Source organism: Protopterus annectens, chromosome 6.part0 (assembly GCF_019279795.1).
Source record: "Protopterus annectens isolate FY-2018-M chromosome 6.part0, PAN1.0, whole genome shotgun sequence".
Taxonomy (NCBI): Eukaryota; Metazoa; Chordata; order Ceratodontiformes; family Protopteridae; genus Protopterus; species Protopterus annectens.
The window spans coordinates 184,843,258-184,864,361 of NC_056737.1; the positions used below are offsets into that span (position 1 = coordinate 184,843,258).

Below are 21,104 nucleotides of genomic sequence, written 5' to 3' on the forward strand. Positions count from 1 at the left end.
GTAATATCTCTCAGTAACAAACTGTAAACTTGGCAGTGTCATTACATTACAAAATGTCACTGTAGTAAATTTCATTTTACATGTACATAAAGTACTGAATCCATTTGTTTAGGATTGTAACAAAAAATGACTGTATGAAATTATCATTATCTGAAGATAAAAGATTGAACTCCCTCCTTGATGGGAGGTGTATAATTGGGGTCAGCCTTTCCAACAATACGAATTTATCCTTCTTTGAAGTTCCCACATGGAGTAAGTTTTGTCTGGAGCTTTACTTTGCTCTCAGTCTTATCCTTTTAGCAGCTGTCACTTCTCTGAGTGAGGACATGCTACCTGTCATTCATAGCTGGCCCCAAAGCCCTCTGTTGCAGTTTTAACAACTGAGATCATGTTTAACATCTGGAGGTGGAATACTCAGAAAATCAGTTATTTTGCCACCAGGGAGATCATTGACTTCCCTTTTGCTTGGTCAGTAGGTACAGGAGTTGATGTTTGTAATTCTCCTTTTGTAGCTGATGGTGTTCAGATTTCGTGTCTCATCACATAGTTCAGAGATAAACATTAAACAACTGCTTGCTACCTCTTAGTGAATGAGTATAGTGCAGATTTGGATGTCCAGTCCTTTGGTAGTACAGTGAACCTTTCCAGGTCCTGCGCAAGTGTGTGGCAACAAGCTCCATGTTAGGACCTGGTCCAGGATCACTTCTCTCTAACCCCAGCACCCTGATCTTTTCCATAGTGTATTACTGTGGTTATCGTGATGTGGCCTATTTTATTTTTTTGTTATACATTTGATTGCCAGGGAGGTACACTGATCACAGATTGCCATTTGCAGGTACTTCCATGGTAAAATAATTCACAAAGGAAAAAAAAGAGAGATCAGAAAAGCAGTAAGCTGTACATATTAAAAACAGAACAGAAAGTAACAGTAATTAAAAAAAAATAAAAAAAAATACGGTAGCAATTAGTCTAGGTAGCAACTATTATGAGAAATGCAAATTTTATATTTCGCATGATTATGGTGAAAATGCTTTGTTGTAACGAGTCAGGCAGAGGATTGTGGTGGAGTTAGGAGGTGTTAATAGTCAGAGAGTAATGTTAGACATTGAGAGGCACTTATGTGATGTGGTCTGTTGTTAGGTAGGTAAAGTTTGATATAATGTGGAGGAATTTTTTGAAGTTCTACTCTGAAGGTGGAGAAGGGGGATTTGGGGGGATTGAAGTTCCTTCATGTGGTTGTAGAGGGATTCTTGTTTGTTTTTTGGGGGGTGGGGAGCAAAGATGGAGGAATCAGTGGTGGGTTAAGATCAAAATAATATTTAAAATTGTATATTCTCTATATATTTTTTAATTTACTGTCTACAGTACTTTATGTGCATGTTATAGCAAATAAGTGCCTGTTATATTTAGTGGTCACAGTATATTTTGTGTTGCTTTTGTGCACTATCCTTAAATAAGGTCCTGCCGCTCTAAATATTTTTAATTTAGATTTGAAATGATGCTATAGATCACATAGTTAAACCAAGATTTTTAAATGAAGACTTGGAGAATGTGCACCTGTTCTGAAGAATTCCTGTTCCATATAAGGGACAAAAGTGCTTAACATTGAGTTTGCTTGTATGTGTTTTTTTAATAAATTAATTGTGGAGTGGAACAATTTTTTCCCATGTTTATTTTATATGAGATTTAGGTGTCGTAGTACTCCGGAGCATTTTGTATTTGTTTACCTGTGTTTGGAGGTGAAATGCAACTCACTGGTGGTTCCTGATTCAGTATTGTACTCCTGCTGCCTTCTGGATCAAATCTGGCACCAGCTGTCACCTTACCCAGGGAACCTGCTTGAGGGACGTAGCTCTTATTAATTCCTAAACTCTTGAATTAAACATTTTACCTCCATCCCCTTCAAACTTGCCATAATTAATAGCACCAACAGATCTTATGTCCTTGCTCCCTTAAAACAGATTTTGCACAGTATTCTCAGTTTTCTATCAGAATATCTTGTTAGGGGCTTTTCATGTCTTATTTCATTGAATCTGTGCCTTTGTTTTAGGAAAGATGTGATTGAAATACATGATTTCCTCCTCTTATATGGCTATAGACCAAAGTATTTCTGTTGGACTGTCAAAAAAGATCTTTTTCTTTATTTTGTTAAGACAATTTTGCTTCTTCATTTCTCATTTTCAAATAATAACTGCAAATAGACTTATTACATATTTCATAAATATAATTTGTCTCAAAACATTTTCTTTAAAATGTTCTTATTGAGCTTATTTTAATAATTACAAATATGTAACACAATTTAAGTTAATTAGCAATAGTAACAGAGAGAAAAAAGGAAACATTTTATAACTATTTCCAATATGTGCAGTATGCCTGAAACAAGAATTTAATTAAAATACACCCACTAACTTCTCCAAGGCTGATAGTAATAACATTTTTTTGCCTCTGAATACTTATGCTTCTCTCTCTCTCTCTCTCTCTCTCATATGTATCTTTGTGTGTATATGCATATATATATATATATATATATATATATATATATTTTTTTTTTTTCTTTTAAGTGCAATATTGTCTGAACATAATTTTGTTTTGTTTTTTTCTTTTGATGTGTTTTGCCAATTTAAGATAAAAATAAGACGAGACAAACAAGAATAATGGGATCTCCTGTTATTCATCTCTTCTCCTTATGACATCAAAATGCTTAAACTTCTATGTTTGGAAGGGGGTTGAGGAACCTTGGGTCACCCCAGAGTAAAACCTGTCTTCTGAGATGCCATTTTTTACAATGTAGAAATGCTTTGATTTGGCTAACTGTGCACTCAAGAAGCTGGATATTCTCTATAAATTCTCAGTAGTATGAAGTGATATCCTGACCAAGCATTTCTGAATAAGGGCATACCTGATTTCTTTGGTCCAGCATAAGTCCCAGAGAGTATAATGCCTTTTCTCCTTTCAGTCTGATACACAGTCTAAAATTTTGCACATGGTTAACAATATGGTGCTCCCCCCAATGACTTCAGGACTTTGGTTCCTTAATTATCTGATGTTCATCATTTCCACTGCTGCAGTAGTCTTTTGATATGTGGGTTGTGTCCTGCATAGGAAGCAGCAACCGTACTCCTTTGAAAGCTCTGTCTCCCTCCCACATCATCTCTCCGAATGCTGATTGGCCAATGCCAATCAGATAACTAGAAGCTAGAAGGAAGTGACTTCAGTACTTGATGCCTCACAGGAAGGAGCTAAGGAGTTTCTCAGGATCATAAGATGTTAGTAATCTAATGGGCCTAGAGCTTTTTAAGCCTAGTCATTCATGTCCCAATTTCCCCAGTTATCAGTGCCCATGAACTATAATGTCTTATGGACTTTGCCTGTACCTTAGGGCATCAGGAAATTATTACTGTCCATAAGGAGTACAGGCAACAAGCTGGGGTGAGTTTGTGATTACTCATCCACTGGTCCAAATTACATTTGAGTATGTTTAATGAGAAGCTCTGTTTCACATGAATTTTGGAGCCTGTTTCAGAGAAGTAGTATCATCTGAGATGCATATCTGTCCCTCCAACATGTTTTGTTTTTGTCACAGGTGAGATTTAGAGCCTTAAATAGGAAAATTTTACTGCCATGTGCTTTGCAAATGTGTATCAGATCCAGCAGGGCTGGATCAGTGAAAGCCTCATAGTTTAGGCGTAGATCACCCTTCAGTCTGCAGGACACTGAGTACAGGGACAGGGATTTGAAGATGTTTGCAGAGGACATGTTATTTACATCCTGTATTGTTTTAGTGAGGCCAGTCCAGCTGTTGCAAATAAGTCATCAGGTGCATGCCAAAGGGTACATTGAACTACATTATTGATGTTCTTCGTGTTTCACTGTTGCAGTCATCACATTTGGGTTATCCCTGCTGGGGTAGCCCTTGGCCGGCCTGAATACCAGAGACTTAGTATTTCTGCGTCGGTTGCTGTCACCTGAAGACTGACGTCAGGTCATCAGGAGTATAAAGGAAGGCAGCCGATGCCATTACATCAGTCTTTCTTGTCATGGAGCCCGAAGCAGAAGCAGTTTACATGAGTGCCGGTCGGCTGCTACCTGAGTTCTGTTTCCTCATTGAAGTTGAAGTCTTCTAAAGCTAAGTACCCCGTTGGGGATCCTTTTTTCTTGCACTAACCGATGTCAGAAGAAGGTAGTAATTGTCTCGCCTGTGGAAAGCAGATACCACACTGGGACTTCCATTCCTACTGCATCAATTGTCTAAGCCCAGACCACGACGTCCCTCATTGTCAGTTCTGTGCTTTGTTTAATGCCAGAACTATTCGTCGCCGGGCCCTTATTGTAGCCATTTTTTTTCTGTTTACAGTCCTCAAATTCCGATATTGCTTCTGTAAGCCATCCGAGTGGTGCAGCAGACCTTCCGAAAAAACATAAAGATAAAGATAGAGACAGACCACACAGGACTAAACTTTCTGACAACGCAACTGCCAAGCTAGTTGTCAGTCCTTTGGAATTCAGTGAGGTGCTTTCGCAGCCCCTGATGCCCACTTCAGTTAATTTGCCGGCCTCTACCGAGACCCTTTCGGAGTCCATTATGCCTCAGAACTTTTCTTCGTCTAAGGATCCTGCGGTCATCTCTACCTTGGATGGGTCCAGAGCCGCTGTGCAGGCACCAGCTTCCGAGGAAGTCCTTCGCAACATTGAATCAAGACATACACTAACGCCGTCTTTCACAGCTACCGTTATTTCTAAACCAACCAAGTTCCTTAGAACCAGGGGTCGAACCACCCCCAAGAAACCACCTTCCAGCCATTCTTTGGTGCTTGCTCCCTTGCATCAGTCACAAATGCCTTGAGTGGCAGAGGACCTTATCATGCTGATTAGGGGAAGCCAAGCCATTCCCTCAAAAAGAAAAAGAGATCTGTCTCCAGAAGTTTTGTCTGAACAAGAGTCAGATGAATCTGATGCATCTGACTATGAAGACTTGCAACCCCTCTCTACATATGAGGATTCTGATGCAGAGGAATCTATTCCTTCAGCCTCTCCCCCAGAGGATTTTTCCTTTGGGAAAACCATGCATACTTTAAGGGAGCATTTCAAATGGGAGAGTAAAGACTATCCACAGTCTAAAAAGAGACTCAGAGAGCTCCTGGACCTTCCACAGCACAGGCCCTTAGCCACCCCCCAGTCCTAGATGCGGCAGATGATGTCTTCCTTGAATACAGCTTGACTCCAGACACCCTCCCTCCTGCTCCTAGAAAGCCAGGCAGGTACTACAGAGTCCCTGACTCTCACAAATATCTCTTTAAAAACCCAACAGCTGACCCTGAGGTCATTACTGAAGGCCTAAAAGGGGTTAAAGCTACTTTAGCTAAGAATCCCACCCCCTCAGACAGGGATTCCAGAGCACTGGACAGATGGAGTAAAAAAAGTATGCACCTCAGCTATTCTTGCTATCAGGGCACTCCTTTGTCAGTTCCATATGCTTAAATATCAGCAACACACCTTGGAACTCCTTAAACAAAAAGTTTCCTCCTTTCCTGCATGGGCAAAATCTAAAGATTTACAGGAATTAATGCACTCAGCTGGTCAAGTAACTAAACACACTTTGCACTGCAGTTTTGATGCCCTAGAAGCTTCTTGCAGGGCAGCAGTCACTGGATCTGTCATTAGAAGACATGCATGGCTTAAGGAACAGCCCCTGCCAGACTATGTAATATCAAATTGCTGGATGCACTCTTGCACAAAGATAACTTATTTGGTACTAAAGCAGAAGAAGTGTTAAAAAAAATGGAAGAAAAAGCAAAATCTATGCAGACTGTTAAAGATTTCGTACAGGTACAGCCCCCTAGGTTCAGCAGGCATTTTCCTTCCAAGCACTGGTCCTTTCCTGCACCTAGTAAACAGGACCAGCCTAGGCCCAGTGGAAACAGACCTCCAAGACAGCAGTCCCATGGGTTGCAGAGATCTAAGCAGTGGACTGCCTCCACTTTAAAGCCAGGGAGTTCTAAGCCACCCCCTTATGGCAAAAACTCACAATGACTCCCTCCCTCCCTATCTCACCTCTGCCCACCATCACATACCACTAGGAGGAAAACTCTCCTTTCACTCAAGTACCTGGGCTACCATTACAAAGGACAAATTGATTCTGAACATTGTGTCTCAGGGGTACAAATTCTCCTTCCATACCCTTCCAACCTCCAAAGGGTTCCCAGATCTACCACCAAATCAGTGGGCAGAGGCTCAAAAACAAATCCATAACCTGGTCTCCTTGGGAGCAGTAGAACACGTTCCTGCAGAGCAGATTGTCCAATGCTTCTATTCCATACTTTTTCTGGTGCCCAGAAAAGGGAGCATCTGGCACCCCATCCTCGATCTGTCCATTCTAAACACCTTCCTAGTGATCCCAAAATTCAAAATGCTCAACCTGCAGCAGCTGCTACCCATACTGTGCAAGGACGCTTGGCTAGTCACCCTGGACCTAAAAGAGGTCTACCGCCACATTCCCATCAGGGAGTCCTGCAGAAAATATCTTTGCTTCAGGGCAGGATCTCAACACTTTCAGTTCTCTGCCCTTCCTTTTGGCATGTATACTGATCCCAGAGTTTTCACAAAATGCCTACCTCCAGCCATTGCTTTTTGCAGACAAAGAAATATTCAAATTTATCCCTACTTAGAAGGCTGCCTTATTCAGGCAGACAGCCAGGAAAGCTGCTCAAAGACCTGGCCTTTGTAAAGGACCTACTAACCTCCTTAGGGTACACAATCAACGAAAAAAAATGCAAACAAGTACCCACCAAAAGGATAACCTTCCTGGGAGCAAGTCTGGACACAGCATCCCAGATAGCATGCCTAACACCAGAGAAACAAGTTTCCTATCAGCTTACTTCTCTCAACTGGCCACCAGGTCCCAGCTTTCTTCAAGGGAAATCCTGAAAGTCCTGGGGTTCATGGCATCTTGCATTCTCCTTATTCCATATGCCAGACTGCATATGAGGAAACTTCAGTGGTACCTAAAGAGCCTTTGGTGTCAACACACTGAAGATGTGGAAACTCTTCTACCTATTATTCCTTACCTGAGGGAGGAATTTCTTTGCTGGGCAACAGCCTGCGCTCACAACAAGGGACTACCCTTCTCCCCACACCCCACACCCCACCGCCCAGACCGTCACCACAGATGCATCAGACTATGCTTGGGGTACACACCTGGACGGTAGGTGCATACAGGGCCAATGGAACCCCCAGCAACTCCCCCTGCACATCAGTCTATAAGAGATGATGGATGTGCAGCAGGCCTTAATAGCTTTTGAACCCCTTCTCTCTCCACGGGTTCTCCTGATCAAAACAGACAATACCACAGTGATGTGTTACATCAACAAGCAGGGAGGGACTCACTCCTACCCACTGTGCAGGCTGGACATGCCCCTTTGGTTCACAGCCTTTTCCATGCATCTGCACCTGTTAGCACAGTGCCTCCCAGGCTCTCTCCACTCCCTGGCAGACCAATTAAGAAGAAAACTATTGGACCCCCACGAGTGGCAGCTCAGCAGAAACATCTTGCTAATAACTCAGAAATGGGGAACCCCAGAGGTCAACCTCTTTGCCTCCCACACCAACCACCAGCTCAGCAAATTCTGCACCAGGGAGCATCACTGCATTGCATGGAAAGTAGATGCCCTGTCCTTCCCCTGGGTAAACCTCTCGGTCTGTGCTTTTCCTCCCATACCCCTCATTCCCAAGGTACAGATCAGAATAGGGAGGAAAAACCAAGGACCATTCTCATAGCTCCAGACTAGCCCAGACAGCACTGGTACCCCTTGCTGCACAGCCTGTCCCCACTGCCCCCATGAAATCTTCCTCAGGTTCCCAACCTTCTAACCCAGAGGGCAGGGGAATTCATGCACCGCCAATTGCAGACACTCAGTTTGGCAGCTTGGCTTATAACCTGACCCCTGACCAATCTGCTGTCCTCAGTAAACAGGTTCTGGGTGTTATCTGAGAGGCCAGACACCCTAGCACCAGCAAGTCTCATGCAGATAAAGGGAAAAGGTTCTGCACCTGGATCCAGGCTAAGGGAGCCATTACGGCACAGCCCTGCATCCTTCTCATCCTGGACTACTTAGCTGACCTACTACACAGTGATCTCTCTTTCTCCTCTATAAAAATTCACACCTCTGCTATTTCTGCTCATTTTCCCTTTGAGCAGCCTCTTTTTTCACACCCTCTGATCAAGCAGTTCCTCAGAGCGGCTAACAACTTGAGGTCCCCCAGATGGGCAGCAACACTGGCTTGGGACCTTAATTTTGTCTTGGAAAAGCTCACACTGCCTCCATTCGAACCAGCATTTTCTGCAGAGCTAAAATTTCTCTCCTGGAAGACCACCTTCCTCCTGGCCATCACTTCAGCCAGAAGAGTCTGAGCTGCAAGCACTCATGGCAGGGGGGAACCCTTCATAATCTTCCATGCAGACAGGGTATCCCTCAGAACTAATCCGTCCTTCATGCCCAAGGTGGTATCCAGTGTGGCTCTCAACCAATCCATCCATTTACCCACCTTCTTTCCTAACCCTCAAAACAAGAGAGACAGGATTCTGCACTCTCTAGATGAGCACAGACAGCTCAGATACTATCTCGACAGGACTAAACCCTTCAGAAAATCTGATCAACTGCTGGTTAGCTTTGCTTTAGGGGAAGAGGAAAAAGCCATCTCTAAGCAAACCATTTCCAAATGGATAGCACACTGCATCCATTTGTGCTACAAGCAGCATGGCAAGCCTCCCCACAAGGGGGTTAGGACCCACTCCACCAGAGCAGCCTCCACCTATGCAGCATTTCTCAGAGGGATCCCCACAAGGGACATTCTGGAGGCTGCAACCTGGACATCTGTTCACACCTTTACCAAATATTATCACCTGCCTCTCTTTTCTAAATCCAGGACAGATTTTGCCTCTGCAGTCTTGCAGGACATGTTAGCTAGCCCCTAGCTTCCTTGACTGCCTCCATCTATTTCCTCAGCTTTGGGAATCTACCTAAATGTGAAGAATGCAACAGTGAAACACGAACAACAAAGTACAGTTGTGTACACTTACCATTAATCTAGATGTTTGAGTGTCTTCACTGATGCAGTCCTGGTTTCCCTCCCTCCTTCCCTTTTTTTCTTTTTATTGCCTTTCTTCCTTGTTGTTCTCCTTTCCTTAAAAGGGACATATTGTTTTTTCTTTCCACTGGTGGGGTCCTGCCACCAGAGCCTGGCCTCCTACTTTGAGGGTTCCTGACCGGTTAGGGCAAGAAAAACTGATGTAATGGCGTTGGCTGCCTTCCTTTATACTCCTGACGATGTGACGTCAGTCTTCAAGCGACAGCAACTGACGCAGAAATACTAAGTCTCTGGTATTCAGGCCGGCCAAGGGCTACCCCAGCAGGGATAACCCAGATGTGATGACTGCAACAGTGAAGACACTTGAACGTCTATAATTATGGTAAGCGTACACAACTGTACTGTCTAATGGAGGCTGAGTATAGTGGGACTGTGATGTCCTTTTCATTGTGCCGTGTAAAGGATTTTCTCACTACCCTGACACATGGTTATTAAATTTCAGTTTACTGTCATCCCAAGTCCCTTACCACTGAGGTCCACTCTTAAGGGAGTGTTATCTGTGTTGTAATTTGCATGGGTGGTTGTCTTCCCATAGGGAATAATTATGCATTTTTGTATTGAGTTGTGGGCCATGGTTCTGGCACCAGTTATTTGTACCCCTAAAACTTCTTCCTGTAGATGAAGCCATAGTTTACTTCAATTCCACCTTCCTAAAATAATTCCCTAGCCCCTGTACATACTAAAAGAGTTGAAAAAAATACTGCTCCATGAATAACCAAAGTAAAAATCTCATGAAGCAAAGAGATTTAGCTTGTGACACTTGAAACCAAAATAAAAGTAGGGAAAATCCCATCTATTTTAGACAACTCCACAATAATGTAAAAAGTTAGTCAACAAAGATAAAATATCTTGCTACTCTCACCTTCAAAATGAACACAAGTCCAACCCAAATAAATTCTGGTGCTCCATATCAACCCTTCTTAACCCAGGCACAAATAAAGAACACTGCCCATCTCCAAGTACAGCTTCATCCCTAGCAGCTGAAAAGTTCAACAAGCACTTCATAAAATCTATAGCAGACCTACTAGCAAACACCTCTAACACCAGACTCTCCAACTTCACTAATATCTCCACCACCAATTGTTTCTCTCTGGCCAACTACAATCCTATCTAGGATAACAGACATAAAGCCAACAATGACAACTCAACCACTTTTTCATTTCAGCCCTTACGTGCAACTACAATTAAAAGACTACTGCTAAAACTAAAACCCTGCCCCACCTCAGCAGATAATCTCCCACCACTTTACCTTAAACTAGCCTCTGAATCCATTGTCAACCCATTCAGTATCCTAATCAATAGATCTTTATCAGAATCGTTGATTCCTAGCATATGTAAGATGTCCCATATCACACCCATCCACAAAGGAGGGAAGTCCACGGAACCATCCAATTTCTTCCCTTTATCCGTTCTGTCTCTTTGTTTCTAAAATACTAGAAAGACATGTACACCAACAGCTAATGCATACCTTCTGCAAAGTAATCTACTCACTCCGAATCAACATGGTTTCCGACTTTACCATAGCACTTCAACTGCTTTAATGTCCTTTACAGACACTATAAACAGGGCTAGAGAAACAGGGAACTATGTATCTGCAGTATTCCATGACCACTCTAAGGCCTTTGACACAGTTTCTCAGTCCTTGCTATTAGAAGCACCCTCCAACTTAAAACTTTCCCATAACACAGTACAGTGGTTTCAAAGTTACTTACAGAATAGGAAATAAATCATAAAATGGACCAACAAACTTACCCCCTTTCTCCATAACCATACAGGAGTCCCACAAGGCTCCATTGTCAGCCCCCTACTGTTTAGTATATTCACAAATAACCTACATACTTCCTCAGCCCCTGGGACTCTCATTCAATATGCAGATGATTCTACTATTCTTTGGACCTGCCACACACTTCCTGAACTACTTTCCAGCACACAAAAGACATTTACTGCTGTTGAAACCTGGCTTACAAATTCTCAACTATTCCTTAAACCTAAGAAAACCAAACTGGTCCTCTTTCACTCAAAATATCCTACTTCTGACATAAATTAATTCAAAATACACTTAACAGATAATAGTATTAATTCTTTGGACCTGTCACACACTTCCTGAACTACTTTCCAGCACACAAAAGACATTTACTGCTGTTGAAACCTGGCTTACAAATTCTCAACTATTCCTTAAACCTAAGAAAACCAAACTCGTCCTCTTTCACTCAAAATATCCCACTTCTGACATAAATTAATTCAAAATACACTTAACAGATAATAGTATTATTGAGTTAGTACAGCATACCAAACTGCTTGGAGTCATTATTGATAAACTGAAATTCGACCTCCACATCCAGCACGGTATAAAGAAAACTTACCAGAAATTAAGACTTCTCTGCAGAAATAAACACTTCCTAAGCACTTCAACCAAAATCACCCTTGCTAAAACTTTCCTGGTCCTCTCCCTATTCTATGGTGCCGCTATTCTTAACCTACAAACTTCCATTATAACCACATTGGAACAGTACTATAACAAAGTGGCAAAATTTTCCACTAACTCGAAATACCAAACACATCACTGTAAATCACTGAGAGAACTTAACTGGCTTGAACTCCCCACCAACTCCACTATATCCAACTACAAACAGTGCACAAATTAATTTACAAACCCTCTGCCTTCCTAGCACTAAGCAATTTAATTCAACCCTACCAACCAAACAGAACCCTAAGATCTGAGGACGAATAATTGCTAGCAATCTCCAAATGCTCAAAACAATCAGGACAGTGTTTATACTCATAATCTGCTGCCAAAATATGGAATTCTGTTCCTCTAGCTATTAGATCAGTTCCCAGCCTACCAGTCTTCAAAGCTTCATTAAAACAATATCTAAATAACACATGACTGTGTTCCCGCTATACTCCTGGCTAATCTTCAATTTTACTTCACCTGTATTTTTAAACTGATATATATTATGTTTTTTTTGTCCTGAGTCTGAACATGTGAAATAATACTGTAAATTATGAGTGTTATGCCGTAATTTGTTTTGCATATATCTACATTTTGTCTGCTTTTATTTTTGAATTTATGTAGTGATACTGTAAGATATGAATGTTATTATATTGCCTGTTCATGGGGCTTTTCTCCCCGGGCCTCCGCTGAAAATGTATTCTGTTGACCCAGTCAGATTATCCTGGCAAACAAATGTCAAATTAAATAAATAAATAAATGTGTCTATGTCAGACCATCTTGGAGGATATCTACATCTTTGGGGGATTCGGTGAATGCCACGATTGAAGTTACCTCACATATAAAACTAATTGGCATAACAGTAAATGACAATCTCATAGTTGTTTTACATATCCACAACAGCACCAAGAAAACCCATAAAAAAAAAAAACTAATACTCTTCATACTTTATAGGGTAAATACATTTCTTACAAACCCTGCCAGGGTAACTCTAGCTACCACTTACCTCTTACTGTCTCCTGTTTGGACCCCCTGTCATAACCAGCCTACAAACCTCACTTAGTTCTAAACTTGAACAATACTACAACAAAATTGCCAGATTTTTGTGTAAAAAAAAATAACTTCTCAGACCCACCATTGTTTAGTACTAAAAACACTTAACTGGCTCGAACTTCCTTACCACTTATCTTATACATAGCTCATCTTAACCCACAAAATCATCTTAACCCACAAAATCATCTATACTCTATTTACCTGCCCAGCAATTAACCCCATACTCCAGTTCTGTCTACCAAATCATCTTTATTCGGTAAAATGATAAACAACTGTTTGCCATCTGCAAACCACTAATGTAGCTAGAACTTGGAATAAAATTCTTCTGTCAGTCTGGTCTGTCTCACACCTTCATCTTTTCAAACCATTGCAAAAAAACATACTGTATGCCTCCTGGCTTTGTCCCTGCTCCTTATCTGAGACTTACGTTCTCCTAATATTTTTAAAGCACTAACTCACTTAATCTGCTTATCCCCTTCTAATACTTCACTTTATTGTAGAACTTATACTATACCTAGCTCCAGTTAGAATGACCAAATTACCATTCTGTCACTACTACTTCTCTGTTAACATGTCAACCTTGCTTATCCTCTCTAGTACCTCAGTCTTAATATATTTTTAAATTACTCCTACTTTTCTTGTACACCACTCTTCTGTCTGTAAATTGTCAAAACAATGCTTGTATGTTGGTTTGTGAATATCAATGCAAATTTTATTATACTGACAACATAATTATGTTATGTATTCACTAAAACTGCAGTATTACATTTGTTATTGTAGATGTTGATTGCATTAAATTTGTTACCGTGGTACTTTTCTCCCCAGGCCTCCACTGAAAAGGGCACCTGTGCCCAGTTGGGCTTTCCAGGAAAATGAGTGAAAGTAAATAATTAAAGTAAATAAATTTTGTGACTGCTTGGGGAAGTTTAAGTGTATGTGCGCTGCTTGTGATAACTTTTTTGCCAACTTACCTTCCAACTGACTCTTTCCAGCACTGTTTACCAGCAATTAGGTTTCTTCTTTGGTCACAACATGGATACTCCATCAGTCCTGCTGGTTTTTATCCCTGTGCACCTAAAAAGAAGAAAACCTTACTGAAACAAGTCCTTGCAGTCACTGCAGGCTCAGTCAGTTTCTAAACTGCTGTAGGGGATCCTGTAGTGGCCATGTGTTGTTCCTTAGCTCCTCCACTGGTCTCTAAGTTCCTCAGGTGTTGCTTCTTTTGCCATCATGAACCAGGGATCAAGACGCATTCTCTGATTTTTCCAGTGTCTGATAAGGGAGTGGAAGAACTACCTTCATTTTTGGGTCAGAGAGATGTTCCAGGAGATTCTTCTCGGGGCATCTGTGGAAACTGGTGTTTAGCCTGGGTTAAATAAGCTTCCTCAGGTGGTCTTCTTCCAGGGATGCTTTATCTAGGAAAAAGAAACAAAATGTTAGAAGACATTGTTCATCTTAAGGATACACATGTAAAGTACATAAATATGAAATTCTTTCCATAGCCAGGAGTGTACTGCAGGCAGTTAGTTAGTCCTAGAATTCAAAAATCCTTACCTGAGCATTATTGTGACACAGAAAATCCAGAGTATGTTTTATTAATTTCTCCAAGTATTTTGGGTTTCTAATACCATGAGGGGAATGGACCCCATTCCTAAGTCAAAGTATGATTAAAGTTCATGAAATTAGTATTGTTTCGATCTTTGATGTCAGCCAGTAGTGCTCTTTGCAGCACCTGCAATGTGCCCAGTAATGACTCCTTCTGCAATTGGTAGGCCGTTACATGAACTGGTAACATATCTAAATACGATTGTAGATTCTTTTTTATAAGATCCATTGCTCCTACTACTACTATTGGAACTGTCTGGGTATCTTTCTTCCACATTGCTGTCGTTTCTGCTGGAAGATTCTGATATTTTATGACTTTGTGTCTCTCTGTGCACAAGAGACTGTAGTCACTGGGTGTGGCAATTTCAATGATCAATGCTACTCTTGTCTTCTTTTCTTGGATCACTATATCAGGTTTTCTAGCATCTAAATGACATTCTTATATCTGAAAAAGTTTTGACAACTTGCAGTTGTGCTTTCAGTTCCTCATCTGATGAGCTATACAGTTTTAAATCATTGACAAAGAGAAGGTAAGAAGTCTTTACACTTTTGTTGTTTTCTAGGAGCCAGATTATAGCTATGGCCTAGCTTTTGAGTAATCAGCTTAATGGATTAAGGTCAAGGCAGAATAGTAACAGTGACAGAGTCACCCTGAAATATCCCCATTTGAATTTTTATCCCTCGGATAACAATTTGTCCTTTATCATGGCTTAATTGCAGAGTGGTCTGCCACTGTTTCATGGTCACTGTAATGTAGTCGATCATTGTGGGGTTTATCCTATACATTTTTAAGCACTCTTTTATCCATGAACAAGGGATACTATCAAATGCTTTTTTGTAGTCAATCCATACTATACTTAGATTCTTCTCCGTTTTACAGTTCTACACTATGACTTTATTTAACAACAAATGATCCTTTGTTCCATATGACTTTCTTTTATTGCCCTTTTGTTCTACTACCGTAATTGAGTTTTCTTCTAAATGACTATAAACTCTGTCGGCATCAATTCCCATGAATAGTTTATACATCATCGGAAGGCAACATGTTAAGTTGTCAATCTCGCCTTCATTCTTGCTGGATGGGTTCGGAGCCGATCCTCGGCTCCGACTCGGCACTTGCTTTAGCTTGAGAACTCCTTTTACCAGCTCGAGGCAACCCTATATCCCATGATGCAAGGCGGAACTACCTCAGATCTCGTTTGCCGCTTAGCGAAAGAGGTCTCCTTTGCCAGCTGAGGTAAGTAATTTTCTTGTTAAAAGAGAACAGCTTAGTTAGGGTTTTATTTTCCCCTTGTATCCACTTTTATAGTCTGTAGTGAGTTACAGCCCACCCTATTCCCTTGTTTTTCAAACTTTTTATTACCTTTAGTGTAAAAGTTTTAGTTAGGCCTAAACCCCATTGGTTAATCCCTTCCTGTGTGTTGTGTGTTAGGGGATTAATTTTGTGTGTTTGTTGGGGTTTGTGTGTGTGACTTCCTCCTAGGATTATGTCTAGGGAAGGCAAGGTCTCAGGCTTCAAGAAGTGGGACTCGTGCTGTCAGAAAATGTCTCTGACAGACGGTCACACTTCTTGTGTTTATTGCCTGGGGCCTTTGCACCTGCAGGACTCCTGTGCTTTGTGTCACTCTTTTAGCCAGAGAGTCCTGCAGGAACGGAGGAATAAGCTTATCCTCCGTGGCTTACTTAAGCCAGAAGGTTCTCCCTCTAAAGCAGGGTCTGGGAAACCTTCTAAGCCACCGAAGGCTCAGGCTTCAGTATCCAAGCCTCCTCCGGTGGCTCCGGCTCCGTCGGAGCCGAGATCGGCTCCGGCTGGAACCGATGTATCTACCTTAAAAGTAGTGGGTTCGGCACCGGCTGGTTCCGATACCTTGTCTACTGTGGCCTTGTCGGCTCCGGCTGGAGCCGACACCTTATCCAGCATCGGAGCCGAGAAACCTTCGGCTCCATCTGGAATTCAGGGGACTTCGGCTCTGATGACTTCGTCTCGAAAGAGATCTCGGTCCCCTTCGTTACAGAGTATCCACTCTGCTCCGGGGTCTCCTTTTTTGTCGGAGCGGAGCCATCGAGCTGATCTTCGAGATCTTCCAGGCTGTCTGACCACGACTTAGAGAGGGTGGTAAGCAGGCTGTTGAAGTTACAGGCACTGGCCCAAATGCTCCATAGCCCGTCTCAACAGACTTCGGCTATAGCCTCACCCCTTGAACTTCCTCCTCCGACTCCACACCAGAGTTCGGAGCCGGAGCTTCTCGGGACAGCGACTGTTTCGGTGCCGGAGCCGATACATCCTTCGGCTCCGTCGTCCTCGGCTCTGATCTCCTCCTTGAGGCCTTCCTTGGAGGGATCCGGTCGTCGGGTTTCCCTTGTCGGCTCCGAGGGGGCTAGTGGCATCGGACCCTTGTCCGACCCCGCTCTCCCTCTCGGGGCTTCGGCTTTGGTAAGCTCGGCGCCGACATCGCCTCGAGCCTTCCTCTCAGTGGAGCCGGAATTCCTGTTTCCTCGAGCGGGATATTCCGGCCTCCCGGGAGGGAGCCTTTGAGGTGATGAGGAGTGTCCTGGCCTCTGAGCCTGGTCAACGGTCCATCCTCTAGCTCCTCCCTCTTCAGTGCCTGTAGACGCCTCTTGCCAGCCTCTTGCTCTCAGGCCCAGGGATCCATCGCCCCAGGTTTCCCCATTGGGAATTTCCTCCTCGTCCGAAGTTTCTCCTGATCCAGCAGGTGAACCCCTCGGAAGAGGACGTGTAAGAGGAAACACACAGACTCCCGAGTCTACTACATCGGATACCGACTTAGATGAGTCGGAGGGTTCCCCGATCCCCTCTGAGGATGTCTCCTTTTCAGACATCCTTGAGCTCCTCAAACAGAGGGGAATTGGCCATCCATTGATCCCTCCGAGGATGAGTCGGTATACCTGGAGGCTTTGGATCCCGACCCTCCACCTCCTGGGTGTCTCCGCCTTCGACCCACTTATGCAGGTAGTGGCTCGGAAGGCGTGGTAACTCCAGATTCTGTGGAGCCTGTCCCCAGGAGACCATCCAAATTTATCACGGCCCCTACGGACAAACAGTTCCTTTCCAAGGGTGTCTCTGTGGATGCTATGGTGGTGGCGGCGGCCACTAAGAAGGAACTGGCGGATCCTTCAGTACCTGTCCATCCTCCTAACAAGGATTCTAGGACCATGGACAGGTATGGAAAGCAGATGTTTTCTTCAGCGACCTTTGCTATGCGTTCGCTGAACTACCTTTGTCACTTCACCAGGCTTCAACGAGATATTCTCAAGGAACTGGGTGAAGTAGTCCAGGATCCTTCTGCTGCTGGGGCTCAAGAAAAGATTGCCTCGCAGCTTGCAATCCTGAATTCCCTATCTAACTCCTCCATGCGGCTCATATCCTATGCGGCCGATGGAGCGAGCAGGGCCGCAGGCACAGGAGTTGCTCTTAGACGCCAAGCCTGGATGCGGCTTTGTAATTTTGCGGACCCCTTTAAGGCGTCCTTCACTAATACCCCCTTGGATGGTTCGGCTTTGTTTGGACCTCAGGTGAAGGATACCTTGACCAGGTGTGAGCAGGACGGTAAAACTCTTTCTGGCGTTGGAGTCCAATTTTCCACTCCTTCTAGACCATATCCCAAGGGTCAGAAGGGGGGGGAGATGTGGTTCCGTAAAGCCCAAGGAGCTACACCGGACGCACGTGGTCATTTTACCCCCAGAGGCAGAGGGGGTAACAATAATAGACGCCGCCCTAGAGGCAGGGGGGGTCCTCAGAACCAGGGCAACAGGGAGTCTCTTCCTGAGAAGCCCTTTCAGCATCCCTGAGGTGTTGCCCGACTGTCCACCCTTGGAGGCAGTCGGGGGAAGGATTTCACTGTACCCAGTAGCCTGGCAATCCCTATCACAAGAGATGTGGGTACAGTCGATCATATCCGAGGGTTACAAAATCCCCTTGGAAAGGTTTCAGTACCTCTACAATCCCTTCCAGACATCTCACCCGGTCAAAGGGATTTGGCAGAACAGGAGGTTTCAAAGCTCCTAGAAAAAAGAGCCGTCCAGACTGTGCCGGCAGACCAGGTAGGATCCAGCGTCTACTCGAGATTCTTTTTGGTCCCCAAAAGGACGGGAGATTGGAGACCAATATTAGACCTGAGCAATCTAAACAGATTTGTCAAGAAGGCAAGATTCCGGATGGTCACGCTTCAGTCCATTCTGCCCTTTCTGGGCAAGGACAACTGGATGTGCTCTATAGACCTTCAGGATGCGTACTATCACATAAAGATTCACAGGCGCTCCAGAAGGTTTCTCCGCTTCGGCTAGGGACCAGTCATTACCAATTCAGAGCACTGCCCTTTGGCCTCACTTCAGCCCCCAGAGTGTTTACCAAATGCATGGCAGTGGTCACAGCTCATCTGAGACGTCAAGGATTCCAGGTGTTTCCCTACTTGGACGACTGGCTCCTCTCCGCCACCACCAAGTGTCAGCTTCTTCAGTCCAGAGACTACACTCTACAGCTTTGCAGGAGTTTGGGAATTTCAGTAAATTTCGAAAAATCTTCTCTGCTGCCTTGCCAATCTATCACCTTTATAGGCGCAGAATTAAACACCGTCAAAATGTTAGCCAAACTAACAGATCAAAGAATTCTGGACATCCAAAAATTCGTTCGGATTCTATTGCAGAGCAACAAGATCAAAGCCAGATTTATACTGAAGGTTCTAGGTCTTATGGCTGCGGCCATTGTTCTTCTACCACTGGCTCGCTTCCACATGCGTCTTCTGCAGTGGATGCTATTCACGCAGTGGTCGTACCACAGTCTCCCGATGAGGCACGAAATCTTAGTCACACAGTCGTGCAGAGCTCATCTGAATTGATGGATATCTTCCCCTCTTCTTCATCAGGGCCGACCCTTTATTCCCCCTCTTCCAGTTGCCACAGTCACTACGGATGCCTCTCTGATCGGGTGGGGGGGGCATTATCAGGGCAGGATGGTCCATGGGATGTGGCAACCCATAGAATACCATCTGCACATAAATGTCCTGGAGATGAGAGCAGTGCTTTTAACGTTGCAAGCCCTCAACGACTTTCTTCCCACGGGGACTATTGCAGTACAAACGGACAACATGTCCGTGGTCTGGTACATCAACAAGCAGGGCGGGACCAGGTCCTATCCGTTATGTCGAGAAGCTCTCAGACTTTGGCAATGGGCGATCTCCTCTCATCGGTTTCTGATAGCAACGCACATCCACGGCAGGTCCAACCTATTGGCGGACAGGCTGAGCAGATCCATTCTGATGCCTCACGAGTGGTCTCTCAATCAATCTGTAGTGGATCAGATTTTTCTGAAGTGGGGCACTCCTTGTTGCGATCTTTTTGCTACTCCTCAAAACAACAAGTGCCCCGAATTTTCTCCCCTTCCCCTTCCAGGCCAACCCCTGAGAGACTCTCTAACCCAGGATTGGCCCCGGGGACTTCTGTACGCTTTTCCTCCCTTTCCCTTGATTCCACAAGTCATTCAGAAAGCCACCGTTTTGAGGGCCAAGTTGACCCTCATTGCCCCATATTGGCCTCGACAAATTTGGTTTCCGTCTCTGCATCGTCACCTTCTGGTGCAGCCCTGGCATCTGGACCCAGTTCCGGATCTCTTGATCCACCAGTCGGGTCAGCAGCACCGGGCCATTCATTCTCTCAACCTCACTGCTTGGTTGCTCCACTTCCTTCCCTAGCCAGGCTACCGATGATTTCTTACTCAGTCAGAGACATCTTAGTGTCTTCTTTAAAGTCGTCCACTAGGACTGTTTATGCTAGCAAGTGGCGACGTTTTTCTATTTGGGCAAATTCCAGAAATATTGATCCCTTTACTGCTCCTGTACATTCTGTTTTAGATTTCCTGGCGGAGGTTTTTCATTCAGGATCCTCGTCATCTACAGTCAAAGTACAACTGGCTGCTATTTCCAAGTATCATGTTGGCTTGCATGACAATAACATTATGTCTCATAGATTATGCAAGGCCTTTCTGAGAGGAGTTTTTCTCCTAAAGCCTATAAAGCATCCTCCTCCGCAATGGGATCTAAACTTAATGTTGGCATCCTTGATACTACCTCCTTGAACCGTCTGCTTCATGTTCTTTGAAGTTATTGACCTGGAAAACTATATTTTTACTGGCTGTCACTTCTGCAAGAAGGGTTTCGAGATTCAAGCTCTCTGCATTCATTCCCTTATTTGTTTTCATAAGGACAGGGTATCATTAAGAACGAACCCTTCCTTTCTCCCCAAAGTTGTGTCTCAAACCAATATTAACCAATCTATAGATCTACCAGTCTTTTTCCCAAACTATTCCGACAGAGCTGAACAGAAACTGCATTTTTTGGATGTCCATCGTCAGCTTAGGTACTATTTGCATAGAACTAAACAATTCAGGAAATCGGACCAATTATTTGTCTCCTATGCAGAAAACAGGATAGGTCTTCCAGTTTCTAAAGTGACCTTATCCAGATGGTTGAATTCCACCATTTCCTATGTGTACTCTCTCAGAGGCAAACAGCTATCTTCTAAACCAAAAGCACACTCAACCAGGAGTCTATCCACTTCTGCAGCCTTTCAGGATAGACTACCCATTGATACCATTTGTGCAGCAGCTACTTGGGCCACGCCTCATACCTTTGTCTCTCATTACAAGTTGGACTTGGCCTCCAGAGATAGGGCCAGTTTTGGTTCCACAGTTCTCAAGAGTCTGTTCCATTGAGCCACCCGGGATACAGGTGCTAGGGACGCGGTCCCATCCAGCAAGAATGAAGGCGAGATTGACAACTTAACATTTAGAAGTTATGTACCTACCAATAACGTTCCATGTTAGTTGTCTTCTCGC

The 21,104-nt window shown here is 43.7% G+C and overlaps 1 protein-coding gene across 2 annotated transcripts in view; it reads left to right on the forward strand.

Annotated features, from left to right (window-relative positions):
- POMT2 (protein O-mannosyltransferase 2) overlaps nt 1-21,104 on the forward strand; it is a 1,453,485-nt gene that overhangs the window by 731,259 nt on the left and 701,122 nt on the right. The window lies entirely within an intron of this gene.